The sequence below is a fragment of the Kogia breviceps genome, chromosome 7 (genome assembly GCF_026419965.1).
Source record: "Kogia breviceps isolate mKogBre1 chromosome 7, mKogBre1 haplotype 1, whole genome shotgun sequence".
Lineage (NCBI taxonomy): Eukaryota > Metazoa > Chordata > Mammalia > Artiodactyla > Physeteridae > Kogia > Kogia breviceps.
In genome coordinates this window covers 104,709,245-104,716,694 of record NC_081316.1, presented here as the reverse complement: position 1 = coordinate 104,716,694, position 7,450 = coordinate 104,709,245, and positions in this window count along the sequence as shown.

Below are 7,450 nucleotides of genomic sequence, written 5' to 3'. Positions count from 1 at the left end.
CCACTTCAAGTTTCCAATCTCTGCCTATGAAATGTGACCCAGTTTCCAAAGTCCATTCAACAGCCACCTCTTCAAAGAAATCATTTCTGAGCCCTCCCAATTTGGCCCCCATAGCATTTTGTCTTTCTGCAGGGCCACTCACCCCAACCTCTCTGATTATTACCTGTGTCCTTGTGTCATCACTATGTACATGTTTATAAACCAACCAGAACCATGGTTCTCTTCATTTTTTATCCCCACAATGCCCAGCACAGTAACTTGCACATAACCACTTGTTAGTTCAACCAAGCTGCTGCCCACACCAACCCTATTCCTGCTCCATCTCACTTCATATGTCAATGTTGTTGATTTTATTACCAGGAAATCATCTGTATATTCCTGCCTGCTTTGCTCACCATGCTTTATATCTCAAATTAGAGGTAAGTTCGACTTTAGACTGGCTTTAAATATCCCCAGCTGATTCTACTACTGCAGCTGATGCCTGTAACATTTATTTATAACTTTGCAAAATTGGCCAATGGTTAAGATATATAAACCCTAAGGGGGCTCGTGCATTTCCAATACATTAAGGTATATTTAAAACATGCTGGGCTTTCCTGGTGGCGCAGTGGTTGAGAGTCCGCCTGCCGATGCAGGGGACGCGGGTTCGTGCCCCGGTCCGGAAGGATCCCACGTGCCGTGGAGCGGCTGGGCCCGTGAGCCATGGCCACTGAGCCTGCGCGTCCCGAGCCTGTGCTCCGCAACGGGAGAGGCCACAACAGTGAGAGGCCCGCGTACCACAAAAAAAAAAAAAAAAAAAAAAAAAAAAAAATGCTGTGTCTTATCAAGGCCTTTAAAATACACATTACTACAGGAGCTGGAAGGATGGGATCAGGGTAATTGGCTAATGAGAATTCTGAACAGTGACTGGAAACACGGCAGAGCTGCCCTTTGAGAACTGTGCTCACACCTATTAATGAACTTTATCCACGGCTCTAAAATACAACCCTGTGTTTTAAACACAAGCCCAGGAGGCTCTGTAGCATGAATGCTGTTGTGTTAATTCACACCTAGTTATGGTGACTGGCACTAGCTATCAACACTGGTCAGAAGAAAGCTACTGCAAAGTCCTCGAATAATTACTAAGGCTGGGTTTATTTTATATCAGGTGCCAGGTGTTAATATGGAAGGGCATGTTTTTCTAACTCAAAACTTGTGCATGTACTAGGGGGACACGGGGAAGTGTGTGTTTGCGTGTTCACAATCATGCCTGTGCGATGGACCGCATACACTGACACATTCTGCCATTTAGGAAGGGCCACGACATAGTAGAAAGAAGAATGATGTGGGAAATCCAGAAACTTTCCATCCTGAGACAGGAGTCTAGATTCCAGATAGAGTTTCCCATGCTTCACAGCCCTGCAGTGAATATTCAGATTAAGAATAGTTCAGGGGGCTTCCCTGGTGGCGCAGCGGTTGAGAGTCCGCCTGCCGATGCAGGGGACACGGGTTCGTGCCCCGGTCCGGGAAGATCCCACATGCCGTGGAGCGGCTGGACCCGTGAGCCACAGCCGCTGAGCCTGTGCATCCGGAGCCTGTGCTCCGCAATGGGAGAGGCCACAACAGTGAGAGGCCAATGTACCACAAAAAAAAAAAAAAAAAAAAAAAAAAAAAAGAATAGTTCAAGTCTAAGCCAGTAAAGACTGTAAAGTTGGCAAACTATTGACCTCGTGTCACAAAGAACAGCCATTTCCTTCATGATGGGAGGAGGAAAGGCAGCTTTTCACTGAACCTCTACATGGTGATTACCCAGAGTATATCAAGCTAGATTGCCAAGTGCACTTGCCTTATTTGGGGCTGTTTGTTCAACTTGCAATGACTTCTTTGAATGCCCTCCTGCCATCTCTATGGGTGGGCTCCAACTGCCATGCTTGTACATCTGCCCAGTGCTTTGGTCACAGATCATTGGATTAAGGAGGACACATGGGCCACTTTGCTCAAGTGAGTCCCATTGTTACAAACTCCCACTTCTCCACTGTTGATTCCAAAATCTGTATCTTCTTCACATTTCTCTCCCTACAAATTCCATGTTTGTCCAGTGGTCCGCTGGACAGAGAGATCTACCTGATATTCCCCAGGTAGCTCATGCAACGAGTCCAAACATAACATATCCTTTTCCTGTACCTCTCAAATCTAAACACCTAAGTCTGCCGACTTTAACTCCAAAATAGCTTTAACCCATCTCCTCCTTCTCCAACCCTGGTTTAGGCTCTTGACCTGGACTCCTTCAAAAACCTCCCAGCCCATCTCCCTGCTTCCAGCCTCGTGTCCCTCAAGTCTGTCTTCCAAAAGAGTTTAAGCCCAGTCTCATCTCAAAGACAAGGTGGCTCTCCCTAAGGGTTGTAACCTGGACATTAAAACTCATTCCCCTCCTCAGTGTCTCCCTAGCATTTACAAGCTCCCCTTTCAGGCTTCCATCTACTCCTCCACCTTCATCTCACTGCTGTGTGCTTTGCCTTCAGATAACACAGGACTACTTCACTCTCACCAGAGGCTCTTTCACCATGAAGCTCTTGGCCTTTGAGACTGTATTTTCACGATATTCCCACCCCCTCTCTGTCTCCATTTGGTTAATCCATCTCAGACTCTAAGACTCCAATACCATATTGCATGACTCCCAGCCCCCTCAGAAGCTGATTAGGGGCCCCTTTTCTGTGCTCCTCTGATAGCCTGACCACATCTCCGTTACTGAACTAAGCACACTGTAATATAATGATTTTTTAGGCTTGTCTGATCCAATAGACTGTCAGTAACTTGGGGATAAAACTATATGTATTTATTTCCCCTTTGTATCTTCAATGCTTGATAAATATTTTTGAGTAAGTATATGAATAAACGAATGAATGATGTGTGTGCATGTCAAGAGATTGCCCCATAGGTATAAGAGGGGGAAAGGAGCATATGTCAATGGATAAAATTTGCTGAGGCCATTGGGCTCCCTGAATCTTGAATTTGTACCCAGGAGAGAACACAGAGGAGACAAGGTTATTTTTTTTCAGTTTTATTGAGATATAGTTGACATATTACATTGAATTAGCCAAAGGCATACAACATAATGATTTGATATGTGTATATATTACAAAATGATCACCACAATAAGTTTAATTAACATGCATCACCCCGTATGGTTACAATTTTTTCTTATGATGAGAACTCAAGATCTACTCTCTTAGAAACTTTCCAATATACAATAGAATATTATTAACCATAGTAAGCACGCTGTACATTACATCCCTGGAACACTTTTTAATCTTATAACCTTACTCTCCACCCCTGCCCCTGCCAACTACCAATCTCTTCTCTGTTTCTCCAAGTTTGGTTTCTTTATATTCCACATATAAGAGAGACCTTATAGTATTTGTTTTTCTCTGACTTATTTCATTTTGCATAAGGCCCTCAAGATTCATTCATATTATCACAAATGGCAGGATTTTCAAAATTAGCTTTCTGTGGTGATCCTGGAACCTGAGACTTCTGACCGTCTAAAAAGTAACTGGTTATTCATTCTGTGCTTGGTGCCGGCCAGGCAAGGCAGAGTTCCCTGTCCAGTTGTGCTTCAGGGAGCCATGCAGAGAGGGGGAAACAGGACAAGCCCAGGACTGAGCTGACACAGGTCCCATCACTAACTTTGCTGGGGGCCCTTTGACAACTTGCTTTACCTCCTGAGTCTCAGTTTCCTCATTTCAAAGTAGAGTAATAATCCTTCTCGCTTAGGGTTGTTTTGAGGACTGAGTTGATGGGTGTGAAGACTTAGAACAGTGCTCAATATATAATATTCAACAAATGGCAAGTGTTATCATGAATAGTAGTGTGACATCAATTTTAAAAAGCACCAGCTCTTCCTCTGGAACTATGTCCTTACATCAGGGTTTCTCAACCTCCATGCTATTAACATCTTAGACTAGATAATTCTGTGTCTTGGGGGGCTGTTTTGTGCACAGTAGGATGTTTAGCAGCATCTCTGGCCTCTACTCACTAGATGATGGTAGCACCGTGTCCCCCCTGCCACCCAGTTATGACAACAAAAATATTTCCAGACATTTTCAAGCATCCCCTGGGAACACAACAACCTCTAGTTGAGAAACCCTGCTTTAAAGAGGGAGGTGACCTCTGTGGCCTTGACATTTTCATCTGTTAAATGGAAAAATTTTCCCAACACTTTAAGTATGATTTGAATCAGGTGGGATAATGGAGCTGCTATTGTTTTGAAAATTTCAAAGTGCTTTTCAAATATAAAGTGATTGTTTTGAAAGACTTCACAAACTTGAATACTTAACAGAAAAGCGAGTATACCCCCCTCAAGTGACCACCCCTCCCCCAGATTGCCCAAGAACCCCTGTGACACTCAGGCTCGTGGGCCAGTCCTGTTTCCAAATGCTGGGGGGAGGAGAACTGGCATGTGAGGTCACTGCCCCAGCATTGATTGTCATGATGGTGGCCACTGTGGAGCAGAAAGTCGAGAATGAGTCTTGCACAGTCCCAGGGACATGAGGTCATGATGGTATCCAAACTGGGCTGCAAGATAGTGTTCTAGAATTACTAAAACTCGGGCTGCTGTTGACCTGTGAGCTTTGGAGGCCCAAGTATTTCTTGCTGCGTGTGCAGGTACTGCTGTTGCAACTGTTAAAGTTTGCAATAGCAGTCAGAGTAAGTCGGGTAGTTATTTCAACCTGAACTTAATTAAAATCACATGACAGGGCCACAAGCAACCAAACCTTCATAGAGTGCACCAAGGTCTGCAAGTTCAGTGCTTGAGTCCCATTGCAATAGCATCAGTAAGACCTTTCTCCAGTCAGAAATTCCTGAACCTGGTGTGTGGTGGGGAGAGAATGCCCCAAATGTTTGGCACAAATGATGCATCAAATTTGCCTCTTCTCTCCCCTTTCCTTGAAGCTTATCAACAAGGGTATGTTGTAGGACAGACACATTTAGACAAGTACCCCTGCATGGTGAGTGTCACATCATAAACCATCTTTAGAAGGGCTCCTTCCTAACAGTGATCTCTTTGAGTTTATCCTCAGAGGCCGATCATCATCCTCCCTACACATCACCAGGAAATTGTAACTACCCCCTATTCCAGGAACCCAGAAATTTGGGGTCAAGCTCAGATCACCAGCTCTGGGTGCCCTTACTCCTTGGTATCTTCCCTTCTTATGCTTTCAGTATCCCTTCCTTCAGGCAGACTTTGCACAGGATCATTTCCTGCACCTCCAGACCATCCCAGCTTCAAATCTTACCAAGCATGGTGTCTTTATCCCTTCCTTTTCAGAAGACCCTGGGTTCTTAGAAAACTGGTCCAACCCCTCTAGAGAGATCTGCATATACAGTCTGAGGGCCAGTCAGCTTTTATCAAGTCATAGAAAAATGTGTTATACACACTCCCCGAACAATATTTTTTTGTTTTCTATTTGCAAAAGAAAGAGGAATCATGCAAATAATTCCACTCATAATAAAAATCTGTTCCCTGTGACTTTATCAACTGGTGGGTTTGGAAGTGGCTCTCATAATTTTTAAACTCTTTCCTCCTGGAAGGTAGTATTATAATTAGTTTGGTGATATGTCTCTCCATATCCAGAGATGGCATCATCAGAACTGAAGGAAGGGCTTTTGGCCAAGTAGACAACCTCTCTGGGCCTCAGTTTCCCTGTCAGTCAAGTAAGGAGAACAATCCCAAGGCTGCTGTTAGCACGGGAAGCAGAAGGAAGATGGCCCCTTTCAATAGAACCAAGAAAACATCTACCATAAAGCCAGCTAAGTTATAAAAGTACTGTGGGGGGTCTCTGGGCAAAGATGCAAATGCAGAAGAATGCAAGACACGGAACTGGTAACAACAACTCTAGGTAACTCAGTTTTTTAATTAGATAAACCTTCAGCCAGCAGCAGAAGCACTTCCATCCCACACACCAGAGGCCTGAGATGCAGCCATGCAGCCTCCAGCGTTCCTGCCTGGTAGGAACTGGGGTACAGAAAGGCCTCCCTGCTCCATGCAGCATCATCCATTAGAAAACAAAAAAGGAACAGTAAGTGCCACTGAGCTCCTCCATTAATTGCTAAGTAAGGGGAAAAAAAGAGAAGAATAAAGTGCTTTTACCTGCTCGGCTGGATAATTAAAAGCTGCCTGAAGCACTGCTAACCTTTTTCATTATGGCAGTGTTCATTATAAAGCCAGAAAAAATTAACTACACTGCATTATCAGATATCAAAAAATATTAATAGCAAAAGTGAGAAAAGGAAAGGAGGAATTTTGGGCAAGTTAATTAAACCACACGTCCTCAATGACTTATTAAGTGACTGGTCGAGCTTCCTGGAGCTCAGTGATTCCCAGAGAGCTTGCTATGTGCTCCTGGCTCCTCGGGAAATGAGTTTCCAGCCCGTGGAGCTGTATTTTTTTGTGTCCTCTATTGTGAATTTTCCTTTCTTTCTTTCTTTCTTTCTTTCTTTCTTTCTTTCTTTCTTTCTTTCTTTCTTTCTTTCTTTCTTCCTTCCTTCCTTCCTTCCTTCCTTCCTTCCTTCCTTCCTTTCTTCCTTTCTTTCTTTCCAAATATTTCCCACTGAGTCAAGTCCTGGATGGGGACTGTCTTGGAGCCAATAGCAATGGAAGCTCATTGAGAGCTCATAAAGGTCACTACTGTGGGACAGTGTCAGAAGCCAGTTCACTGCATTGTTCAGCAAAACCCTTTCAGTTCTTCCGTAACTGTACAGGTGAGAACATCTTGTAATGAGGTCCCTTTGCTGCTTCTGCAACCAAAGCCCACGAATGAGTTCAAGACGGGCCTGCCTCACCTATGGGATTCCTGTCTATAGGGCACAGTGCCGCAATATGGCACAGGGCATGGAGCTGGGATGGGCCCCTGGGGCCTTGAGAGTTGTTTGGAGTAAGTGTGCTATCAACTCTACAAAAATTGGAGCAGCCAATAGTTTCACAGAGCAGACCACGGTTAGGGCCCTGCTGCAGCAGCAGAAAGGCCTGCAGAGCAAGGACTACTGTACTAGCAAATCTTTGGTGCATTGAGATGGCATCCTCTGCAATTGTTTAAATGCTTATTACAGACAAGAGTACTTATGGCACTGTCCTACGTGGAGCTCTTTGCATGAGTTCAGCTAACATAACAGGATGAGGTAAAGACAGTACATGGGCAGAGAAAGCATCTTCAGTGGTGGAGGGAACAAGAAAGGGAATAAAAGCATTTTCATCTAGCAAAAAGCAAAATTGATGACGAAGAAAATGTAGTATTGATTTCTTTTTCTTCTTTCTGCTGGCACTGAGCTTTCAATGAAGTCATAGAGCAACTGGGACTCCAACTTTAATTGGTCCAGCTTCAGCCTAATCTCATTTTAAGAGTCTATTTTGCATGATTTCTGGAGACAGGCAGAAGGTTCTCTTTAGGCAGAGTGAGGGTATCTTTTCTCC